Source organism: Sinocyclocheilus rhinocerous, unplaced genomic scaffold (genome assembly GCF_001515625.1).
Source record: "Sinocyclocheilus rhinocerous isolate Xijiao unplaced genomic scaffold, SAMN03320098_v1.1 scaffold1427, whole genome shotgun sequence".
NCBI lineage: Eukaryota > Metazoa > Chordata > Actinopteri > Cypriniformes > Cyprinidae > Sinocyclocheilus > Sinocyclocheilus rhinocerous.
This window is the reverse complement of record NW_015632469.1, coordinates 1,123,162-1,133,392: the sequence shown is the minus strand read 5'-3', so window position 1 is coordinate 1,133,392 and position 10,231 is coordinate 1,123,162. Positions and strand designations below refer to the sequence as shown.

The 10,231-nt window shown below is 34.1% G+C and overlaps 1 pseudogene; it reads right to left on the bottom strand.

Annotated features, from left to right (window-relative positions):
- Positions 1-2,818: 2,818 nt before the first annotated feature.
- Positions 2,819-10,231, bottom strand: part of LOC107742459 (prolyl 4-hydroxylase subunit alpha-2-like) — a 16,032-nt pseudogene continuing 8,619 nt past the window's right edge.

Below are 10,231 nucleotides of genomic sequence, written 5' to 3'. Positions count from 1 at the left end.
AGCTTAGAGTCATATTCTGAGTTGCGTTTAACTGTTTTTATTAATTTTGAGGAAAACTAAATCTGATTTTTTTTATTTTTTGTGAATGAGTGAGATGAATTATGTTCACGTTTATTCTAGAACTAAAGTAACATCTTACTCCCGATTTCTCTCAATAAGGGGACAGGAGAGCTTTCAATCAATAAATGGGGAAAAAAAAGTAACTGGCGTTACTTATTTGAATAAGTAACTCAGATATTTTCTTGTAAATTAAAAAGCAATGCGTTACTTTACTAGTTACTTGAAAAAAAAGTAATCTGATTACGTAACTCACGTTACTTGTAATGCGTTACCCCCAACACTGGCACTACATATATATATTAAAACTAATATAAATATCCTACAAGGCCATTTTTACTGCAGTATTCAATCATAGCATGGCACCATTATTCAACAGTGTATGATCAGTCATCTGTGCCGTTCCACATCACTGTTAATTGTTGTTTGAGTCGGTATCCTGTAAATCTGATGTATCTCTCACAATTTCATCGTACCTCACTGTATTTGTATCATTTTATGGGTTAAGTGGGCAGGCTTGTGGGTTAGCGCGACCTCACAAAATATGCTACTCATGGTGGCGGCACATCCTGGTATTTCTTGCTCGACAAGGTGTGATACGAGATGTTTGTCCCTGCATCACGCAATGTGCTACCCATGTTGCAATTTTTAAACATGACAGTTTCAACTACTGCGAGACAGATTTCAGCTGGCAATTCGTTCTCAGAGCTGAGTTCTGATTTACTTCACTTGACAAAATTCATTAAAAAAGAGCTTCTGTATCCACTCTGAATGGCCGTTCTGTAAATTTGACTTCTCTGGGGCTTTTTACTGAACTTCTCTGTGTTTGTGCATCCCAGACAGACAGGTTTCACTTAAACAGCGTTTCCGAGAAATCAAATGAGGTTGAAATCCTGTGTCAGACTGGATTTATGGTTTATCATACAGAACTATTATTTCATCGGTTGCACTTTATTTTAAAGTATGTGTACTTACAGTGTACTTACCTAAGAAAGTACTGCAATATAAGGTAACTACATGGGGTAGGGTTAGTACCTAGTTATAATAATTACTTTAATAAGTACATAGTATGTACATGAGGAACAGGTCTGTAAAATAAAGTGCTAACATTTCATCCACCCATTTGTCTATCCAGATATTATACATACATAGATGTACATACACTACTGGTCAAACGTTTTAAATAATTAGGTATTTTTTATGTTTTTTAAGTGAGAAGCCTCTTAAGAAATCTTAATTATTCCAAAGTTTTGACCTTTATTTTTGGATCAAAGTGCAAAAATGGTACCTTTAGTGGTATAACATCTTGCCACTGGGACAGTGCCCTCAAAGGGACACCTTTGTACCTCCTTTACCCCTAAAGGGTTCATAATAGCACCTTAGAGTAGTAATATGTACCCTTAACTTCATAATGTGGTATTATTATGAAACCTTTAGGGATAAAGGAGTAAAGAAGGTACTGCATCAGTGACAAGCTGTTTTTTATAATCAGTGCTGGGTAGATTACTTACAAATTGTAGTATGTTACTGATTCCAAATTACATGACAAAAATTATAGTTAGTAACGTAATCCATTACATTACACATTTTAGATAATATTATCAGACTATATTCTGATTACTTTTGACCTAACTCCTTTATCACATTGATTTAAATAAGATAATCTTGTGTCATATTGATATAAAAATACAAAGATAAAGAAAATATATTCCATTCGTTGTGATTGTGAACAACATGAAGTGCATTAAAGATTACATCATCACATCAGGGTTTCCCAAACTGGGCTTTTATGAGTTTAATGAACAGCTAATAATTCATTAAATCACAAAAAAACATTTTTAAAAAATTATTTGTTTACCTGCACCTCCGAGCAACACTGCCCTGTTTCATTCCTGAATGAATCAGCAGTTTGAACAAATCAAATGAATGAATGACTCAATGACCTAGACTGCATCCAATATCGCATACTCTCATAAGTAGATACTTATTTTGAATAAGTAATTACTCTGCATTATCAAAAAGAGTAAATTCTATATAGTATGAATGTGTGTAGTATGAATGTAATCTGGACGTACTACATTTGCCATGTTGTCATGGTCACGTGACCTGCATAAATCCTCTCCCGTGGCCTCATGGGATAGTAAAGTATCCATCTGATGCACACTTCAGTATCACGCCGGAAGTAGTAGGTCATATGAATACCTTTTTTTGTGAGTACTGTGAATTCAGACACACTTTTGTCACATACTGTTTTTCGCCAAATATATAGTAGGGAAGTATGCAATTTCAGATGCAGCCCACGGCCTACTCATTAAGACATTTAGTTTCTTTATTTCATATTTACATTTTAATAAAACACCCATTAAAGCAATAATTCATTGATTATTCTCCCTCATGTCATATCAAACGTGTATGACTTTTTTATTTTGTGGAACATGAAGCTGTTTTGAAGAGCGTTGGTAACGAAACCGTTTCAGAGGAAAGAAAGTCTTTCAGGTATGAAACGCCATGAGGATGAATAATTAATTATTGACAGAATTTCTCATTTTTGGGTGACCAATGCCTTTAATACCCATTTATCTCATGGCATTATTTATGCAATTTTAATTGCAGTGTAAATGCATCCATGCCACATCTGAGCTGCAATAAACTGCCTGTTAATATGTCTAAATATCAATTCAGATGCAGCTTCTGAAAAAAAAAATCTAAATACTTCTCTACTCAGGGAACCATGGTTACATAAGTAACCTGAGACGATTTCTGACATGACACGATACTCCAGTTTAATCTGCCAAGAAATGTTAAGCAAGGGGTAAATGAAAACACTCCAAATAACAGAGAAATCCCCTACACACAGAGTGGCTCAGCACTGAGTCCCGGCTGGAACTCATGTACGTTCTCGAGGCGTCTGATAGTGTCTGTGTTTGCAGACTCGAGGCACTGCGGCTAGAGCCGAGCTCAAGATCAGTCCACTTCAGTCAGGCCACACGGCCGTCTGAACTCCTGACCTCTCTCATGGATCCACTTGTTTGAAACTGCCAAACGAGAGGACAAGACAGGAACGGACATTCGATGCTTTTAAAACAACCTACTTCTTATGCCATGTTCATTTCAACAAAAGTAGTAGTTCTCTCTCATAAAACCGTGGGATTTATGCAATGAATGCAACTATTCATGGCATCAGCATGAGTCCGTATTTAGTTCACTTACCCCATTTACTGCCTACTAGAACAGGACAGGCTGCATGTCTGGTTCTGTAGTCTCCTTCTCCACTCTTAAAGAGGTTGTACCAGAACACCGCTGTTCCCTACAGAGAGACCAGGAGCTTTTTAAAATAAATGCTACATTTGACAAATAACTAATAACAACACTTTAGTTTAAGGAGCAATTCTCACTCTTTACTTGCGTGCATATTAGCTGTATATTAGTACTTATAAAGCACGTATTAATGCCTTATTCTGCATGATCATATTTTAGATCCCTTAACCTAAACTTATCAACAACCATACTAATGATTAATAAGCAGCAAATTAGGAGTTTGAGGCAAAAGTTATAGTTAATAGTGGACCTTAAAATAATCTGTGACCTAACTAAATTATCAACTTAACACTACAAGCCGATTTAAAACTGGATGCTGATACCAATATTTACATATCAGGGTGATCAATGGGATACAACTAACAAAAAAAAAATACTGATTACACTGTATCTACTACATATGATATACAGCATTTAGCTACAATATGTAACAAAAAAGTGATTATTGCAGTACCATCATCACTGATGTAATGATTTCATACATGTTTTATTATGAAATGTTTAAAAAGGTTGTCCGTACCTTTCTAGGCCAAATAGCGGCTCCAAAATCAGGGAAAACAGTCGCCCCACCAGCCTCAACATCACTCATCTGTAATGAAGAAAGATTATTAACATCCGTCTTTCAGTACAACATGGTATGATCAGCGCTTCACATTTTTGTTGAAGAAAATCCTAAAAAAACAACAACAAAAAAGACTATATAATCCAGAATATGGGTGTAATGTTTAAAAACCTGGACTTCTAATGCAAAATTCTGTCCAAAATAAAGGTAAATTAGAAACAGAAGTAATGGTTACACTTTACTTGAAGGGGTGTGCATAAGACTGACATGACACCTTCATAATCATGACATGACACCTACATAATCATGACATGACATGTCATGAATATGAAGGTTTTTTATGCATGTTTATGACAACTGTCATTAAGTGTCATTCGCTCAGTTATGTAATTTTTTATGCAAATATGACATTGTTTGAGATGTCTTTGTTATGGGCTATGGTTAGGGGTAGGGGTAGGGGTAGGGTTAGGTTAGGGTTAGGTCAAATAATGTCATATTTGCATTAAAAATGACATAACTGAGCGAATGACACTTAATGACAGTTGTCATAAACATGCATAAAACCTCCTTCATATTCATGACATGTGTCATGTCATGATTATGAAGGTGTCATGTCAGTCTTATGCACACCCCTTCAAGTAAAGTGTTACCGAAGTGATACTAAGAAACCAATTCCCATCATTGCATTTCTTTTTTGTAAATATATTATATATAGCAGTACCCAGAAGTTATGGCATGTCTGGTGCCATTTACTTTTTAAGCTATATATTTCTCCTGTTTTTAAGTAGAGAGGGAGTCTTTTTTTTTTATCATTGTTATCATTTTAATGTACTATGAAACACTCTGGATTAAATGTATGTGCTCAAGAGAGATATAATATTGACACAAAATGCCTTAAAAGTGCTGTAAAAGTGTAATGCATTGGGTTCGCAAGCTTTTTGACTCCAAGATGCTCATATTATTTAGTTAAATCATTTCTACTGACTTTTCCAGGGCTATAAATCACTTTTAAAAAGTGGCCACCTCATATATCCAGGTTTTCCGGGACAGTGTAAATCCTGGTTCTTCAATGGAAGCAGTTGTTGAGGGAGTGAATTCTAATTAGAACTGTATATTTTGAGTCGTTTGGCTTCTTTCAAAGCTTATTTTGTCTTATTGTGCCTGGTTGAGAACCACTGGTGTAGTGTTGATGTGGATGCATGACGAGACCTGATGCCAGGCACCACGGGATACACATACTTACATAATTTAAAAAAGTAGCCACACGATTTCCAGTGCCTAATGATACGAAAGCATCAGGTTCATCTTTCTATGAAGATAAAATTTTAGAGTAAAGACAGGCAGAGAGGCAGAAGCACAACACATGTACTTACGTAGTTCAGATAGGTGGCAAGTCTATTTCCATCAACCTTGAGGTTGCCGTCAAAAGGACGCTGCAACAGATGTTTGTAAGTGCAGCTGTGAATATCTCCGCCTCGGAGGCAACGTTACTTTATCTTCAATATGACAACATAAGAGCTAAGTGTTGGGCGTCAAATCAATTTACAAACATGTACTCAATTTAAAACATGTACTTTGGCTCTAGTGGTTTATAAAGTGCCTAATGCATTCCTATTTTCATCATAAATAAATATCCCTATGACATTATCAGGAAATGTATTACCACCAGCAATAAAAATGTGCACTGTAAGCTGCTATTCCAAACTTTTACACTAGGGGGTGTTTACACGACATCAATTTCAACTAAAAACTGAAACTTCATGCGTTCTGGCCGTTCATTTTTACACGACAGCAGCGTTTTGGGGACCTGAAAATGCTAATCTTGAAAACCGGTTATTAAAGTGCAAATTTTTGAAAACGACAGCATTGTCATCTCTGCGTAAACTGCAAAAATGCAGTGCAAAAATGTAGTGTTTCTTTACAAAGTGACATTGCCAACTACTGGCCTGGCGTGAATAATACAGTGGTTTCAGTCATTTTCGTGGATCCGTGTGAACGGGGATCATTTAGACAACATTGTCATCTGCATGCAAACTTTTCAAAAATGCGAAATGGGAAAAACTTCTGTTTTCAGTACACATTGTCGTGTAAACATACCCTCGGACACATTTTAAAACAGGATTTTTGCCATCAAGTGACACACTATACCCCATTATTAAATAGAATAAAACTTTTAATAATTACTTCTTGTTTATTTTGGCCCACTTCCATGCTTCTGTTATTTATAAATAATCCTTTTTTAAATAACCTACGTGTGGAGATATCACAGACTGTATACTAATGATTTCAATTATATTACATTATATTATTATTGTCAGGAAATTTTACAGGCAAAATATGGAAAAGGTTGAGAAATGGATATTGCGTGTCAACCGACAGTAAAAACACCCACTGATATAATTTTTCTTAATCATCAGAGAAATATCAATATGACATTGCATTGTTTTTAAATGAAAACTGTCACTAATATTTCTTCCTGCACATGCCGCTGATTGCCCTGGTGTGAAATATCATGCACATAACTGAAAGAATGATGCAGTTCTTGCACAAAGCTCTTACCCTTGAGAAATCATAATGTGGTTCATATTGACCTCCAACGCCATAGTTAGCCACCTACGATTGAACAGAAGTTATAAGAAAACCCTTTTCACACAAATTCAGTTTCAGAATCACAGACACAATTCACATGAGCATTGTATGCGAAGTAAATCATGTGGATCAAAAATCTGTAACTTTATATTAAGAACCAATTCTCACTATTAACTAGCATGCATATTAGTAGCATATCTGCTGTTGTTTATTAGTACTTATTAGACATATTACTAATAAACAGCAGAAAAGCACATATTAACGCCTTATTCTGCATGATCATATTTTAGATCCACCCCATATCGAAACTGAACAACTACCTTACTATTAATATGCAGCAAATTAGACATTTATTAGGGCAAAAGTCATAGCTAATAGTTAGGTAATAGTGAGAATTGATCCCAAGACTAATTAAATATTATTTTTTAAATACTGGGAATGGAGATATGACTGTATATTAATAATAATTCAAATTGATAATTGACAAATATTTTGTACACAATTTTATTACTGTTATTATAACGTGTATTACTCTATATACACTATTCCATATTATATTATAATATGGAATACGGTCTCTAAAATCTATATTATATTATATTTAGTGCTGTCAAACGATTAATCGTGATTAATCGCATCCAAAATAAAAGTTTTTATTTACATACTATATGTATGTGTGCTGTGTATATTTATTATGTATAAATAAATACAGACACATACATTATATATTTTGAAAATATTTACATGTCTATATTTATATTCACATAATTTATATTGTATATAAATATATTTAATATATAAACCTAACATATTTTTCTGAAATATATATACACATGCATGTGTGTGTATTTATATATACATAATAAATATACACATTACACACACACATATATTATATAAACAAACACTTTTATTTTGGATGCAATTAATCGCGATTAATCGTTTGACAGAACTACTTATATTATTAATTTACTCTAAACTTCTTAAATGTAAATCAAATTATAATGTAACGATTCCTTAAATTTTTTGGGAAACAAAGTACTGCACAACAGATGTTTACCGTTACTAGACAATTGTGATTATTTCTGAAATTTAGTTTTAATAATGGCATTATTATTCATTTGAGAAGTACATTCTACTGTATTATATTATACTATATTATATTATTCTATACAATATGTGACCCTGGAGCACAAAAGCAGTCTTAAGTCGCTGGGGTATATTTGTAGCAATAGCCAAAAATACATTGTATGGGTCAAAATTATCGATTTTTCGTTTATGCCAAAAATCATTAGGATATTAAGTAAAGATCATGTTCCATGAAGATATTTTGTAAATTTCCTACCGTAAATATATCAAAACTTAATTTTTGATTAGTAATATGCATTGCTAAGAACTTCATTTGGACAACTTTAAAGATGATTTTCTCAAAATTTAGATTTTTTTGCACACTCAGATTCCAGATTTTCAAATAGTTGTATCTCGACCAAATATTGTCCTATCCTAACAAACCATACATCAATGAAAGCTTATTTATTCAGCTTTCAGATCATGCATAAATCTCGATTTCGAAAAATTGACACTTATGACTGGTTTTGTGCTCCAGGGTCACATGTTATATTACATTACATTATATCATATTAAGTAGCGTGAGACTAAAGCCTATGGAGACCACAGCTTGTGTGTGTGATGTTCTGGAGTATTTAGGATGAGTGACCTGTAGAAGTTCTGCAGTGTCTACAGATAATCCAGTGACGTCCTCTATTCTCTGATTGACCCGCGCGATCACTGGATCGTCTTCCCCTTCTAACCACGCGCTGCAGACACACCAGAAAACAATGACAAAATTCTGTTCAACAGCTGCATTACAATATCAAATGAGTACACTTATTAATGCATTACCTACGGGTGAGAGCTATGACCAAATCACAGAATGAAACCATTTACATCACAGTAAAGGCATATCATAATATACTTATTTTGCTGGAAATTCAATGAAATGATCAAGAGTGATGTTGTTCTATATATTAGCAATTAGAAAAAAGATTCCTTGTCCACCAATATTCATGCATATATATCTACTGTCATGTACTTTATAATGCAAATACAATACAGCTCAGCCCTTATGTTCTTATCAAGCCAGACATGAACACCATTAATGAACGGCTGTTTATGAGATGTGCTCACCTTTTGGAAACTCGGTAATGTGCGACCGTCAGAACGCCTGTTTTTGGGTCTCTCACTGTGGCTCTCGCAAGCTACAGAGAACAACTCAGAATTTAGCTTTGCAAAAATAATCTGTCACTACTTTTGTTTCATAGCAACTTTAATCTATAAGCTATCAGCTAATGCCTTATATGAGGTTCAGTGGATTTTTAGTTTAGTGGGGTTATTAGGAAATCAATGCCGCTGTTCCTTTTAAGCCCAAATGTCAAAAGAAAAATTACATTTATGGATTACACTTACAGACAGAAAATTTAATTTGTTTGTAAACAGTTTTCTTTTGTCAATTGTTTTCATGCATTTTATTTTATTTTACAGCATCTTGTTTATCTCTGTGATGTGCTCACTGAAACAAATGCATGCAATTAATTTCTCTTAATCTTAAAATATTTAATATTTTAATATTTAAAATATTAAAAACATATTGATAAAAAATGTATAACCTGAATGCACTGTAAATCGCTTTGGATAAAAGCGTCTGCTAAATGCATAAGTTTAATTTAATTAATTTAATTTAATTTTAAATTACATTTTAAATTCTTATCAACACTAAGCCTGCTTTTTCCAAACAGCCTCTTTTGAGGCTGCGACTATTACAGCACATTATAAATAATAATTCAAGAACAAAAGATTTAGTTGGCACCAAATAAAAAAGTAAGAAATAAAAGCACAAATAGGGTTATATGGTATGTGATTATTTAAGAAAAAATTTTTTTTGAATTTATGGGTGAACTACTCATGCCTATTAGGGCTGTCTGAATTTTGAATATTAGTCGAATTTAAAATAAAAATGCAAAAATGTTGCATTCGAATTTTAGGTGTGCGTCAGGCAGCCTTATTAGTGGCGCACAAGATGTGATGACGATGTAAGTGTCATTGCATTTTAATGTTTTTGTTAGTCTATCCAGTTGAAGCCACTAGATGCGGCGCTGCTGCGTTGTTAATTACAAATGATGCTGTTTTGTTTATAGTTGTTTAAGCAACTTAATTATAATTGGTTTATAAACATTATTTTAAACATTATGCCATTTTTTTCAAAGATAGTCATGTTATCTTATGCTTTGAATAAACGTGCATTAGTAATATTTTGCTCGATGCGCCCTCTTGTGACCTCAGGAGAGAAGCCAAAAGCTTTTCTTCACCCTAACTGAAATTATGCATTTTAAATTTGAATATAATTCGAATTTTGATCATATTTAAGTACAAAATTCGAATTTAGTTTTTCAGTCATTTTGACAGCCCTAATGCCTATATATTGTCCATGTGTCCGTCTAGGGTTTGCAAACTCACATTAGGTTTGGCCAGCTCCTTGATCTTCTCTATCTCTTCATCGGAGAGGGCCTCCAGAAAGCGAACGATATGAGGACTGTCCCACTCGTCCTCCTCCTTCATCGGCTTGAGCAGCAGACGCGGGCTCCTGTTGCCATCCTGATAGCGGCAGAACAGTCGGCTGCGCCTCTTTTGAGTCTGTAGGGAAATTAA